This window comes from Bos indicus, chromosome 2 (assembly GCF_029378745.1).
Source record: "Bos indicus isolate NIAB-ARS_2022 breed Sahiwal x Tharparkar chromosome 2, NIAB-ARS_B.indTharparkar_mat_pri_1.0, whole genome shotgun sequence".
NCBI lineage: Eukaryota > Metazoa > Chordata > Mammalia > Artiodactyla > Bovidae > Bos > Bos indicus.
In genome coordinates this window covers 19,088,803-19,103,584 of record NC_091761.1, presented here as the reverse complement: position 1 = coordinate 19,103,584, position 14,782 = coordinate 19,088,803, and the positions used below count along the sequence as shown (strand labels likewise).

The 14,782-nt window shown below is 44.1% G+C and overlaps 1 protein-coding gene across 1 annotated transcript in view; it reads right to left on the bottom strand.

Annotated features, from left to right (window-relative positions):
- The window catches only part of PDE11A (phosphodiesterase 11A), a 425,081-nt gene that overhangs the window by 116,476 nt on the left and 293,823 nt on the right, over window positions 1-14,782 (bottom strand). The window lies entirely within an intron of this gene.

The window sequence follows — 14,782 nt, the reverse complement described above, 5'->3', positions numbered from 1 at the left end:
AAGAAGCAGTGGTATACTCAGAGCCTTTGAAGAGAAATAGAAAGGGAATTAGCATTTTCTGATTGGCTACCTGGGTCAGGAAGATCCCCTGGAGGAGAGAATAGCAACCCGCTCTAGTATTCTTGCCTGGAAAATTCCATGGCAGAGGAGCCTGGCTGGCTACAGTACATGGGGCCACAAAGAGTCGGACATGACTGAGTGCGTGTACACACACACACACACACACACACACACACACCACCTGCAATGAATTTCTCATTGAATATCACACCCCTATGAGGCTCACAGAGGCTAACCAACTTGTTGATAAGAAGCTTGAATAAGTTACAAAGATGTGAAAAATCCAAAGGGAAAGGGGAGAGGGGTGGCAGAATAAGAATTTGGACAGTTATATAATTCTCACAGTCAAAAATCAGGACGAGATCATGGAACAGGCCCAAGCATGAAATTCAAGTTGGAAATGAGAGGACGTGTGAGCAGGAGAGCCTACAATCTACATCAGCCTTGGCTGGGTGAGATAGCGCATGTTTTTAGGCATCTGGATCACTTCCCTGGCGTCCAGACCACCTTGGGGCTTTCTTTCCTTCCTCTCCTCCTCTGCCCCTGTCCAGCAGTGAAGGGAAGAGCTGGGCTGGAGACTTCAACATTCCTAAGACCAAAGGGAGACACCAGCTTAGAAAACAGAGGAGAGGGGGATCTTGAAGGGCTAGAAAGAGCAAAACCTGAGATACTGGGGGAGGGGAAGAAAAGAGTGTGTGGGAGAGCTCCAAGTGGGAGGCAAGAGAAGAGCTATGACCTGGTGTCTTAGTGGGATGTCCCTAAGGTCTGACAGTGATGCTGTGTGCTGTGGGGCAGTGGTGACGGGCTGGGCTGCTCTGAATGCTCCATGCTCTTTGTATCTGTGTAACAATGTTAGAATGTTCAGCATGAACCCAAAGTATGTTCAAACCTTCTTTGAATTCCTTTTTCTACATTCACGCTGTGGAAGGCAAGAAGAGAAAGAACATCTCCCCTCTTCCTGAACCACAGAGGACCTGAGATACACCAGTTGGGAGGAACAATAGGCCACTCGTCCCCATATTCAGTCACTGCCTATCAGGTAATTTTCCTTATTGGGCCTCTTAATTGGGATAACTTCTGAAAGGGATGTTTTCCTGCCCAGTAAGTACGGTAAATGACACTGTTGTCCCTAATTATTTGCTCCCTCCATGTCCATGTGAAAAGATTCAATGTGCCCTTGTACCACCAATGACCTAGCTCCACTCATGGAATGGAGCTACTTCTCTGCACATTGACTTCAGGCTTGGCCATGACCAGCTTTGGTCCAAGGAAGGTGAGTGGTGGTGACTGTACCATCCCACCCTACACACACACACGCAGCAAATCTGTAAGGCCGTGGTGTGGTTTTGACAGCTCTTCTGCTTGAATCCTAGAATGAAGAAGATGTGTGGGAGGAGCCACAGAGCTACAGCTGACCCACAGCTGATGCATAATGAGAGCTAGAGCAAACCTTTGTTGGGGTTCTTTCCTCCATATAACCTAAGGAAAGTTGCTATAATGACCCCTTCCTCTGTACCCTCTCCTCGTTTAATATTGCCCTGGCTTTACAGATTTGGTGTCCATAGTAAAGGATGATTATTTCCATTCAGGAATATTTTTCATTCTTATCCCAACTATAGCAGATTTTGAATGTCGTAGAAAAATCATGGTCTAAGGAGAGAAAGGAAAACTGGCTATTGAGAAAGAAAGAGTCTAAGTGTATGTCAGGTCTTTGGGTGAGTTAGCAACCTTGAGTGTAAAAGCACAAGGGTCAGAGCTCCCACCAGGGCACCTTCAGCTCCTAGCACATCTAGAACGGGTTCTTAGCTCCCTTAGGTGATAGCATCAGCTTAAATCAGTGGTTTCAATACTCAATTCTGCTCTTGATTCACCTGAGTAGATTACAAATACAGATTCCAGGGTGTGCCTTGAGATTCTGATTCAGTAAGTCTAGGATGGGGGGCCTAGAATCCTTATTTTCTAGCTGATGAGACATTGGGTTGGGAAGTTACCACCAGCCCCACTCCACTGGCAGGCATGTAGGCCCTTGAGGGTGCTAGGAAAACCCAGACTCTGCCTGGATTCTGATAAGATTGGCTTGGAGGCTGGCTTCTCTGGGCCAGATGAAAGTCTGGGCCCAGTGCTGGAGAGCTCCTCAAATTTAAGGAGCACCTAGCCCCTTGTGGCTCTTTGTGGAGAAGGCGAATGTAGCAATGACATGAGTATATCTTTCCTCCCACCTCCTCCTCACCCTCTCCCCAGGCTTATCAGGTGGACTCAGTTCTCCTCCACTGCTGAGAAGCAGGAATGGCATCAGCCTTAGCAGTCAGTCAAGGGACTCAGGAAGCCAAGAGATCTTCTGCTGAAGTCCCCAGAGAGGTTAACAACTTGCTGATCAGCTCACTGCTCACCCAGGGGGTCTCTGCATCTTCCCATGCTCTTTGGACTGACACTACTGAAGTCTCCCAGGAGTTGGACCTAAGCCCCAGTGAACAAAAGAAAAGAGCAACTCTAGGAAGGGACCCAGGAGCCAGAGAGAAACAGAGCCGCTGGAGGAGACAGAAGACACTTTGCACATCACCATCATCGCTTGGGGGTTTCTCAGGTGATGCTCAGTGGTAAAGAATCCTCCTGCCAATGCAGGAGCCATAGGAGACGTGGGTTCCATCCCTGTGTCAGGAAGATCCCCTGGAAGAGGGCACGGCAACCCACTCCAGTATCTTTGCCTGGAGAATTCCATGGGCAGAGGAGCTCAGTGGGCTACAGTCCTTATGATCACATAGAGTCAGATACAGCTGAAGCCACTTAGCATGCACGCATGCACACACATCATCACCAACATTTAAGGATTATCACCATGATCACCATCACACTGAAGGATTAACAGCAGAGAAACGGGACCAAAAATGAAGTTTTGGAAACAAAATTCAGTAGATAAAGAAGATGGTTCCTGTTACAAGTAGTGAGTTGGAAGATCAAGTAGAAGAAATATATTGACACACAAAGAAAAACAAACATTTGAAAATCTAGCAGGAAAAACAAAATGCTTGGAGAACAGATCCAGGAGGAAAATGAGCAAACATCAGGAATTCCAGAAGGGGAATATGGAACCTACTGAGGACAGGAAATGATTAAATAACTGAAATAGGCCGCCTTCCTAAACTGGAGAAAGACCAGAGTCTGCAGAAATGATGCAAGCTGGATGCCCACACCCAGGCATGTTCTGATAAAATTCCTGAAATCTAAGGTTGAAGGAAAAACAAATCTACAAGCTGCCAAACAGAAACCATGAGTAACTTAAAAAGGAAAATAATCCGACTGGTATTGATTTCTCAATACAACGTTGAACACAAAAAGATAACATCTGTGCACAAGAGAGACCAAAAAATGCAAGTCTAGATTCCTACACCCAGCAAAGACGAGCTTCACCTGCCAGCAAGAGAGAAAGCTACTCATGCTAGGTAAGGATTCAGAGCCCCTAATCAAACCAGTGGGTATAGACAGAGATTTCGAGAGAGTGAGAGATGAAGAGGAGAGGGAAAAGGTGGTGAACGATGAAACTTGCAATGTAAAGAGCTCAGTCTAATTGACAGACAATAGAAGATTGACTGGGATTATCTAAGTGTCAAATATTACTGAAATAAGATAGTTACTGATGGCCTGGGGAAACCTAATAACTATCCACAAGAAAGTATGAAACTGTGACAGCAAAACTGAGGGTTGGGGGTGATGGAGATGAAGTAGGTGGGCACAGGAAAGAAGACCAGGGAAGAAAACATCCCGCAAATCTCAGCTGGTTGGAGGAGGGGAGCAGATATGTCTGAAAGGTTTACTTGGCTGGTGCTGGAAGATGCAGTGGGAAACGTTGACTTGTAGCTTCCATGTGATACCAAGTATTCTGGAGGTGGCATTCTCAGTAGTGGAGAAGAAGTAGCTTGAGAAGCACCAAAAAATTTTTCAGGGACCTACTTCACTGCTGCTGAAATACTACCTCATGGCCCCTCAACTGGGCCCCATTTTGACAGGTGGGCTGAGTCCACCCTGCTCTGCCCTATTCTGCACTCCACTTTGAACTCACTTGCTGCACTCTCAGCAGCTGGCTTCTGCCCTCCCTGCGCCTGAGTCACCAGGCTTCACTGCTAGATGGGTGGAGGGCAGCACAGGGAGTCTGCTAGGGAGAGTCTGGGCCAAGGCCCAGGGGGCTCCGGTCTCCAAACTCAGGGCAGAATTGTTCTAGGAGAGCGTTCCAAACAGCTCTCTTGGAACAGTTAAAATCCTTAGGGAAGCCGACATGAGTCCCTCCATCCTTCCTGTGGTTCTTCTAATTCTGCGCTCCATTTTGAATCTTTGGGTTCTGGGGTGAATTGCAGCCTACCTTTCATTGGATTGCCTGTAGCATTCTAGGACTTCAGGAGAGCCTTTGAGACCTTGTCTCAATCTTATTTCAGCATGTTAGGAACAAAGGATAGGTATGGGCCTCTGAATATCACTCAAAAGTCTGTAAGTAATAGAAGACTGGTTCCTTCTAGTCTGATGCCAGCGAGGTTGAATGACTTGCCCAAGGTGAGAGTAACTGTTGTTAGATTTAGGATCAGGCTCTCCTGATTCCCTGTCCAGCACTTCCAGTTTGAGGCAGAATTTACAAACATTTAGGGTGCTCTGCTCCATCTCTGTCTTAGATCGGACCTACTCAGTAGCCTTCTGTAGCTTTGCCTTGACTATGAGGCAATTTAGACGATGCATTTAGCTTCATGGTCATAGCTATACTTCTATATTGGAAAAATTTCAGCATGTGGAAATATTTTTGATTCATCTAATAAAGAGTAAATAATACAGTTTATCCAAAAGAGAATATTCTTAAAAATTGTAATTACCTCTGAGAATAGTTTTCCTTTATAATAATTTGATTACATGGAAACTTTAGATTGAACCCACTTTATGGATCCATATAGGAGATCTGTACACCAGCCCATCTAAGAAAGAGAGTCAATGGATTATACATTTATATTCTAAAAACAAATCAGGTCATATTTCTCATCATGCCAGTTACTCTTATAAACACACACCAGGTGAGTAAAGCCCTTTTTCTGTCTTATCTCTTCATGTCTTACTAAATGCTGAGATCATTCAGTGTGCTCAGTCCCTAGCCACAGTATATGAGCAATTCTTGGAAGAGTCATGAACTGCAAGGTGAAGGAAAAAAGCTTCTTGTTCTTATCTAGAGTGATTGGATATAAACTATAGGCATGAGACAGCAGTTATTTTTTTATTCTTTCAGAGGTCACAAAGGATAAATGATTACAATAACATTTCACCCACTGACTTTAGATTTTTACTAGTAAATCCTGTTATTGACTTTAAGAGCTGCAAATCTTCAAATCAAATATTTCTGATCAGACCATAAATCCTTAAAATTCAAATCTTTTTTCTGAATGAAAGATCTATGAAAACAGATGATGGATTTCATGGGCTGTCAAAGGAAAAATGTTGCATTTCACAGTTTGTCATTGAATATGATATAAAACACCCTAAGGTAGATTATTTATATTGATAAAACTATTCTTTGGCAACAGAAGCTGCTTTCTGGGGAATAAAAATAAAATATCGAAATAACTAGAAATTTTTTGCTTTAGAATTAGGTAGTGAAAAATAATGTGGATAAATGCCAAAGATATTTTCTTTGAGTCAAATACAGGGTACGTTATTGCAAGCACAGGCAAGAATAGACTAGTTTCTCATGAGACACAATATATGTTAGCAACCGTCTACCATTATTTTTGCTGAACACATATGAGTTCATCTTTTAACTGCTTTTTTTTCTGGTTGTTGTTACTGTTCTTTCTGACACTTCCTTTCAGAGGTCATCAAACATTAGATTCATATTTCAGTCAGATGAAGGATGTCAAAATTATTCTCCTCTTTCCGGGCAGTGACAGCGAGATTAAGAAGCTAGTTAGCTTTGTTATTTTCTATGGCTACAGACAGGGTCCTCACTTCAGCCGGCTTTCTCATCAATAAATGTATCATGAAAGGGCTCATTAAAGGCGTGTGGCCAGATATCACAGCTCCCCAAACAACTAGGAGTTAACGTGTCACAGAGATGAGTCTGAAAAGTCATCTTCCCCTGATGAAGACATCAAAGGATGCTCACTAGACAAAACCAAAGTTGGCACCTGTCTGTATAAATATATACGTATCCACTAATCTGCTACTTTCAGCCCCTAAACCATTTTGCAAGTAAGGGCCATAATCATATGATGCCAAATATTCTTTTAAAAATTAAAAAGTGCTGTAAAACTATATTTAGAGGTTAAAGTCTCAATACACTGAAAGAGTTCACATATGAAGTTATAAATACATATCACTATCTCCTTTGTATTAATTGCTATATCCCTTAACCAATGGAACAAGGTATACGATACATTTAAGAGCACACCTTACTGTGAAGAACATTTACAGACAGTAGTTCCAATCCCAGTTTTGATACTGACTTGAGCAAGTCATTTTATATCTCTAAAATATAGTGCCCCATCAGGTCAGGTCAGTTCAGTTCAGTTCACTTGCTCAGTCGTGTCCGACTCTACGACCCCATGAACCACAGCCCGCCAGGCCTCCCTGTCCATCACCAACTCCCAGAGTTCACCCAAACTCATGTCCATTGAGTCGGTGATGTCATCCAACCATCTCATCCTTATCCTCTGTCTCCTCCTGCCCTCAATCTTTCCTAGCAGCAGGGTCTTTTCAAATGAGTCAGCGGGTCAAGAAGGGCCAAATCACTAATTTCAGAGAATTATTTTGATGATTAAGTTACTATATGACATGCAAGGTGCCTGGGACATGGTAGGTGCTCAATAAATGATAGCTGTAATAATAATAATAATTGCTAAAGCTATTATTTTAAACACACACAACCTGAATAATTTCTGAGGTCCTTGGGTGCTTGTGACAGAGTATAGTCACTATTTTACTGTGACTTAGAAATTGCTGACTGTTGTATATTACTGACATTGTGAATGGAAAAATGATGAGGTCACTGGAAAGGGGAATAGGTCCCGATATTCAGAGAATGTCCTGGGCAGAAGGGAAGATGCAGATGCAGGCTCATATGGCTCCCTTCTCAGATCCTGAAAACTGGAGTCAAGGTTTCATTTACAACAGTACATAATCTCAGCAGCACATAAGAAACCTTGCCACCTCTGCCCAGTAAAACACAAATCACCGACTACCAATTTTTATTTTAGGCAGTTAGATAGTTAGTACATCGTTAATTCCTGCACATACTTGGGCTCGATATCACTGTCAATTCCGTTTTATTTCCACCTCCTTTCCAAGATCCCCAGTTGGAGGTAAAGCCCTGCTCTCTGAGCGTCTGCGGATATTCTAAGGCAAGATGAATCTTAAGAAGCTTCCATCCTTTGAGGCAATTTACAACTCAAAACAGCAACACATTTTCTTTTCAGGGTAGAAATACTGACAATAAAAATGGGAACAGCTTTGAAATATACATTGCTGTAATTAAAGTGACTTGCTCTTTGGAAATTCCTGAGACAAGTCTTTATTGCAACTACTATTTAATGATAAGCACAATAGTTAAAGGCTTTTCCTCTGAATGGTATCAATGCTAGGATCTGGATGTTCCGTGGCTTTTCAGGTTACAGAGTGTGGCCCCTGGTGGATGCCCTGACTCGTTCTTCTCAGGACTTTCTGTGCCTTTGCTTCCTTTGATGATGTGTGGACCCAGGCCAGAGGATGCTCGGGCTGGTGTTGCCTGGCACCCTGTTACAGACGCCGTTAACAGATGGCCTTGGACAGAGATGTGGTCAAAAATGGCTGGGCAAAAGTTGGTATGTCCCCTACCAGAGGACGCACCATGCCCAGGAGGGTGTGAAGTCTCAGAAAAGTCAACTATTTAACTTTATTTCGTTGAGTATTCACCGGAACACTTTTTGTAGATATGTGGCACATATTACTATCCCATGGAATGGTGTTCTGTGAGATACTAAATTGGGAACCAACCTAGATCTTTTCATTCCTAGCTCCATCATAGAATGAACTGAGAGTTTTAAAACATACCAATACTAGCCCCATTTTTTCTCCAAACCGTCTGGGGGTGATGCTTACACATTGGTATTGTTTTTAAGAGCTCTGGTGCCTAGGTGAGTTTAATGTCCACCCAGGACACTCACTCTGACCTAGGCCTGCCACTTAGGCCACCCCTGCTGCTCAATTACCTCCTTTCCAGTACACAGAGCTCCAGTAAGTGAGAGAGAAAAAGAGCCTTCCAAAGCTCTGGTGTGTCGGAGAAGGCCTTATTTGGGATACATCTGAATTATAATTGCTCCTGAAGCTTTAGCCCACGTGTTGATGATGTGCTGGCTTTTCAGGACCGCTCCTAAAGGAAATCAACCCTGAATATTCATTGGAAGGACTGATGCTGAAGCTGAAGCTCCAATACTCTGGCCACCTAATGCAAAGACCCTGATTCTGGGAAAGACTGAGGGTAGGAGGAAACGGGGGTTACAGAGGATGAGATGGTTGGATGGCATCACCGACTCAATGGACATGAGTTTGAGCAAATTCTAGGAGATGGTGAAGCACAGGGAAGCCTGGCGTGCTGAAGTCCATGGGATCAGAGTCAGACTGAGCAACTGAACAAGACACATACACTCAAATAATTAAAAGAAGATTGAAATGCTTTACAATTTTCCAAGGCTTATCATTTGTGAAACTCACACAGATTCATAGATTTTGTGTCATTTGTTAATTCATCAGTTCAGTCATCAATTTACTGTTTCAGTCACTCAAGAAATATTTATTGAGCACCTACTATGTGCCAGGCACCGTGTGAGGCACTGAAGATACAGCAACTTTCAAGTAGCTTGCTGCTGCTGCTGCTGCTAAGTCACTTCAGTCATGTCCGACTCTGTGTGACCCCATAGATGGCAGCCTACCAGGCTCCCCTGTTCCTGGGATTCTCCAGGCAAGAACACTGGAGTGGGTTGCCATTTCCTTCTCCAATGCATGAAAGTAAAAAGTGAAAGGGAAGTTGCTCAGTCGTGTCCGACTCTTAGTGACCCCATGGACTGCAGCCCACCAGGCTCCTCCGTCCATGGGACTTTCCAGGCAAGAGTACTGGAGTGGGGTGCCATTGCCTTCTCTGTCAAGTAGCTTAGAGTCCAGCTAAGGCAAATCTGTATTATCTTTATACCCATAAAAAATACACAGAAATGACACTCACGTACTAATTTATTAATATGAGTCTACAGAATTAATAGGCATGTAATAGTATTGGATCTACTATTAATACATTGCTTGTGTTAGTCGTTAAGTTGTGTCTGACTCTTTGTGACCCCATGAACTGTAGCCAGACAGGCTCTTCTGTCCATAGGATTCTCCAGGCAAGAATATGGAATGGGTTGCCATTTCCTTCTCCAGGGGATCTTCCTGACTCAGGAATTGAACCCAGTTCTCCTACATTGCAGGCAGATTCTTTAACATCTGAGCCACCAGGGAAGCCCAGTTAATACTGGGCTTGTTAATTGTAATCACTATCGACTGTGTTAATTTCCAACCTGAATGACTCTCAGAAAGAGCAGACAGCACCTTCCCTCCATCTGGCTGTTCTAAGCCAGCCAAGAGTGGCTGCTTAGGGCAGCGGGCAGGGAAGAGTTACGCTGAGCAAGTTTCCACTTCCCACTGCCTGCTCTGCATTCTGCCAGTCCTTAACCCGTGACAAGATATGCACGCATTCCTGGCATCGAAGCCTTTAGAGTTTAGCTGTGTTTAATCACTAAGAGTGTAGGCCCGTCCGTCATACAGCCTGAAGTGAAGGGAGGCTGGGACCTCAGCAAGAACTGGGCGTTGTCAGTTGACTCATTAATTTTTTTTCCTTGTCTACAAGGTTTACAGCCAGTTCTTTTCGGAGCTTTGCTTTGCTCTTCAGTTCTCTAATTGCTTTGATTTCACCTATGCATGCAGTCAATATTAATTTGCTGTCCCATAGTCACAACAAAAGAGCAGAAACAAAGAGAAAATCCTGTCTTCCTGTGTGGTTTGCACAGGACCATGTGAAGGAGAAACTGGAGGAGGTTGGGGTGGCCAGATAGCTTGCTGTTCAGGGCCCAGGTCACCTTGATTTGTTCCTTGGGTCTCTCCTTGATTCTTCTCTGGGCGGGGAGTTGGGTGGGTGAGGGGAGAGGTAGCCTGAAGAGGAGGTAGAACTTTCTAAGAGCAAAATAATTCACAAGCTCAGATATTGGTAAAGTAACCTAAGGGATCTATATCGCATTTAGAATACCCACTAGAGATGGCATCTCACCTCTAGCAGAGAGAGGCTAATTGTTTCCATAGCAAAAAGCCTGCATTTATTTCTCACGGAGGCTCCAAGTTCAGCAGACTTCCCTTGATCAGGCAGATAACACTGGGGCCAAGGTTGATCTTTTACATCCTTATGACCCTGCAGATGAAAACTGTGTGCCTCATGACAGTGTTATTCTTTAACATTGGATTTTTATTTGCTGGGGCTAAGGAGGACAAAAGCATCATGCTTTGTATTGATAAACGATCACATTTGTCACCGAGAGGCTCGGGTATTCAGACATCCAGCCTCCCCACCTTCCCACTGCCTCATCTTGTTCTTCACAGCTGAAGTCCATCTGGATTGTCCTCTTTCCTAGCTGACAGGGAGAGAGCCAATGAAATGCCTTTTCCTGTTGCTGGGTGACTGCGAATATTTTGAAAACATGTCCCGTAAATGCAGCAGCTTAACAGCCTGCCATTGGCTGGTTGAGCATTCTGTGCATGGTGACGCATGAGGCTGACATGAGTGACAGGTGGGAACAGCTATGCAAATATATCACTGGCCTGATGTTCCACTGGAGAGGAAAACTATTTCAAGGCTGAGTGACAACTATAACATACCCCGTGGAAGAAAAATAAATCTCCCTGAGTCTACATTTAGGCATCTGAAGAACAGTTACGGGAAAAAAGAAAGAAAAAAACCCTCAAGGTTGTCTTACCCTCAATATCCTGCTTTTCATGGTCTGATTAGCAGATCTACCTAGAAATATATGTGCATTTCTCCGTATCTTTTGTAGTTGTGTGTTGATACATTTTAAAATCCAGACTTGTTTATTCAGGGAAATAATTTAAACACTGTCAGGAGGCCTTTAAAATTCTTCTTTGTCTCCTTGTCTCCAGCGCCCCTTCCCTCACCTTCCTACCCTGACCTTCAAGTCCAAATATCCTGCCGCCACAGGATGTGGTCAGTGTGGGGATCAGCATGGACTGCATTTTATCCCTCTCTGTCCACTTAAAATATTTGCATCCTGGTGGGAGGACAAGCAAAGTCTTGTCTAAACAGCTTTGGGATTCTCTTTGCTGCCAGAGAGCTGTTTGGATACAAATAACTGCTTTTGCTAACACCGGGTTAACTATTCATACACAAATCTGCCAAAGAGCCTCTAGGAAAGAACGTCCTTCTACTAATTGAATTCTAATGAGGCCAGGAAGTAGATTAGGAATTGAACTATTTTACTGTGAGTTTCAAACATCAGACATAGGGATGTTAGACTTTGATCTGATTAATCCTTCAGTAGGTCTTAATTAGTTCACGAAAAAACTATTCCGGAAGGTATCTGTGGATTATTGGTGGATCCCGTTGAAGGGGACTTTTTTGGTTATAGTATACATCAGAGCCTCCAGTGTCCATGTGCAATAGAAAGACGCTGTTATGCTATGACCAGATTCTGAAGCAGTTGTTAAAGAGGCATTCCTGGGCCAATTCAATTGGCACATATCTAGAAGTTATATTTATTTGCCTTATCAGATTTGGGTGAGTTTGAGAGCTAAATCAGGGTGACCATCAGTGGGATTAGCTGTGGATACAGAAATGCTTTGAGGACATAATTTATTATTTTTTAATAACGCGATTTAGACAAAGTCTCTTGAGAAACCACTTCAGCAGGTAGGTCACTGGCAAGGGTCACCCAGTGTCTACAAACTGAATTGTGAGCACCTCCCCTTTGTATCAGGGAATCTGAGAGTGCCATCCAGATACACTCCCCTGTGAAGGAGAGCCGCAACACTCTCCACCCAGTACTGTTCTCTCAGGGGCACTGGTCCTTCTTCCACTCACACCACGTTTGCATCTGGGACCTGACATGTTCTTCAGTGACCATGCCCTGGCATGGTTGATTGGTCCCGGGATGGGCACTTGGCCCAAACCAGACCAAGTGGAAAAGTTCCCTAACGTTCTCCAAACTGGAACTTGGTAACCGTTCTTTCTCGAGGGGGCTGCTAAAAGATGAGAAACTTAGGCCCTGATAGAAGCCATGGTGACTCCTTTATAAGGCAAAGCCAGGCTGCAGTCAGCACAATCAAGGGCTCAATGCTGCAGTGATGTGGTCTGCCCATTTGGCTCGAGGACACATCCAGGTGCTTGCTGCCGCCCATTCCAGGAGTGGTCAGTTGGCTTCTCGAGTCCAATCTCAGGGGCAGATCTTCATATACTCTTGTTTGGGGCTTCCCGGGTGGCTCAGTGATAAAGAATGTGCCTGAGAAGGCAGGAAGATGCAAGAGATGCAGGTTCCATCCCTGGGTCGGGAAGATTCCCTGGAGGAGGGCATGGCAGTATTCTTGCCTGGAGAATCCCATGCACAGAGGAGCCTGGCGGCTATGGCCCACAGGACTGCAAAGAACTGGTTGCAGCTGAGCACACATGCACACACATACTCCCATTTGTAATGTTTCCCGGGAGGAACTCTGAGCTTACATATAGAGGAGAATTTACCTGGGACCTCACACCCTAGGCAATCCTGCCTCCTCCTGAGAGAACTACTGTGCAGGCTCTCCCTGCACAAATCTCCAGTGAAGGAGATGCTGAGTGCTGCCCAGCAAGCCCAGAGATATCCCCAAAAATATGACATGTGGACCTTTGGTGTTTAGCGGGGGTTATCAAAATAACCAGCCTCTTCTCTCACACATAACTTCTCAGAGAACCAAAGGAAAGCTATTTTTAAGGAGGTCATGGATGATTTGAAAGATGTTTCAGGCAGGAGTATAAATTTCTCCATGGTTTTAAAGGGAGACAGATTCCCATGATTTTTCATTTTGGAGCAACAAACTCACAGAAAGCCTCCCCTCTTGTCTTTCTTTTTGGAGTTCTAGGGCTTTCCTCTGGACAGTGAGGGGAAGTATACAAAGTGTCCTCCCTTAGGATCCAGCTTCAGGGCTTCACAGAGTTGTTTGACAAACGTAAGCCCAGGGGTGAGGATGGCCACCTGTTGCTGCAGAAACCATCACCGAGCTTGGTTTCACAGAACTCCCTTCCACCTCTGGAAAGGCCTAAGATGAATTACAGCGTATGTGAGGAAAATAAACCCAGAGAGAGAGGAATGGGATCATTCAGCACGAGATATGTTTGGGATTTACCCTTTGGGGGGAAAATTGCTTTTAGATCTCACAGACCTCTCCCTTGAAGTTGCTTTTTCAGAATGCTGAAGGCAGAGAAAGAGCACTCGCTGAAACAGTAGGGCCGGGTAACCTCACAGACTATGTAAGCTTAAAAACCAACCAACCAATCCAAACAGCTGCATCAGAGACTATTGAAATTTGAACTCGTCTATTAAGGAACTAAGCCACGGTTACAGAAAGGTTCATAATCTGACCATAAGGACAGGGTCAAGCCAGGATCAGAAAAACCGAAAACAAACGGGGCTCCACATCATTTTGAAAGGGAATATAACAGATTCAGCGTGACAACTTATACCTTTTTTTTTTATCTGTACACTATAATTAATTGGGCATTTCTCTGTACCCCAGTTTCATCATCTAGAAAATATGAAAAATAATAGTTGGGTTTTCTGAGGATTAAATGAGCTCCTATAGGTAAGGACCTGGCACATGGTAGAACATTCATGAAACCTTTGTTGTTTTCCAGGCGACCGTCACATGGAGAGGACTGCACAGGTGCTGAGCAGGGGAGTCGAGGGAAAGGAAATCAGCAGTGAGAAGCCAGACCCCCCAAACTGGCAGTGAGCTGTCTCTCCCTCAGCTGCCCAATCCATAAATAGGATACGGCCACTAAGGCCTGTTTAAAGGCTCTGTTAACATTCAATGAAATAAGAGCTATGAAAGCACTTGGAATCAGCAAGAATGCTACAGCTATAATAGCACTGCTTTGAGCGAACAGCAATATTTAGAAGTATAAAATGATTGGCATCAGGTTATCCTACAGTAAGCCTAGAAAATGTATTCTAAAGTCCATCCACCTGGAGATGCTTAACAGCAGAATAGTATATAAGCCTTTTATTCCAGGATAGGTTGAAGAGAGCCTGCCCTTTGGTAAGTTCTCACCAGCTCTTCTCACCCTTTGTCCTTTCATGGTCGTATGGATTTGATTACAGTGAATCTAAAGAAGTACCCATAGGCATCACCGTGCCACCTTCGAGGGCCAACTAGGAGGCCAGCTGCACGGTTCCCCACCTGGGGGAATGAGGCAAAATCTGTCTTGACTTTGGACCCCATCCACAATATGATCTCACAGAAAGGATTCTAGAGTTTTCTCTGTTATAGTGTGACTGACCAATTTTCAATTTTTATTAAAATTCTTCCTTGTTCACACCCTAAGTCCTTTTAATCCCAACCAAACGTTTGAGGCCCTGGATGAAAACATCAGCCTGTATTACATGACAGTCGGAGAACAGTCTCTGTGGCTATTCTTGTTCATAATGCCAAGTTTAAT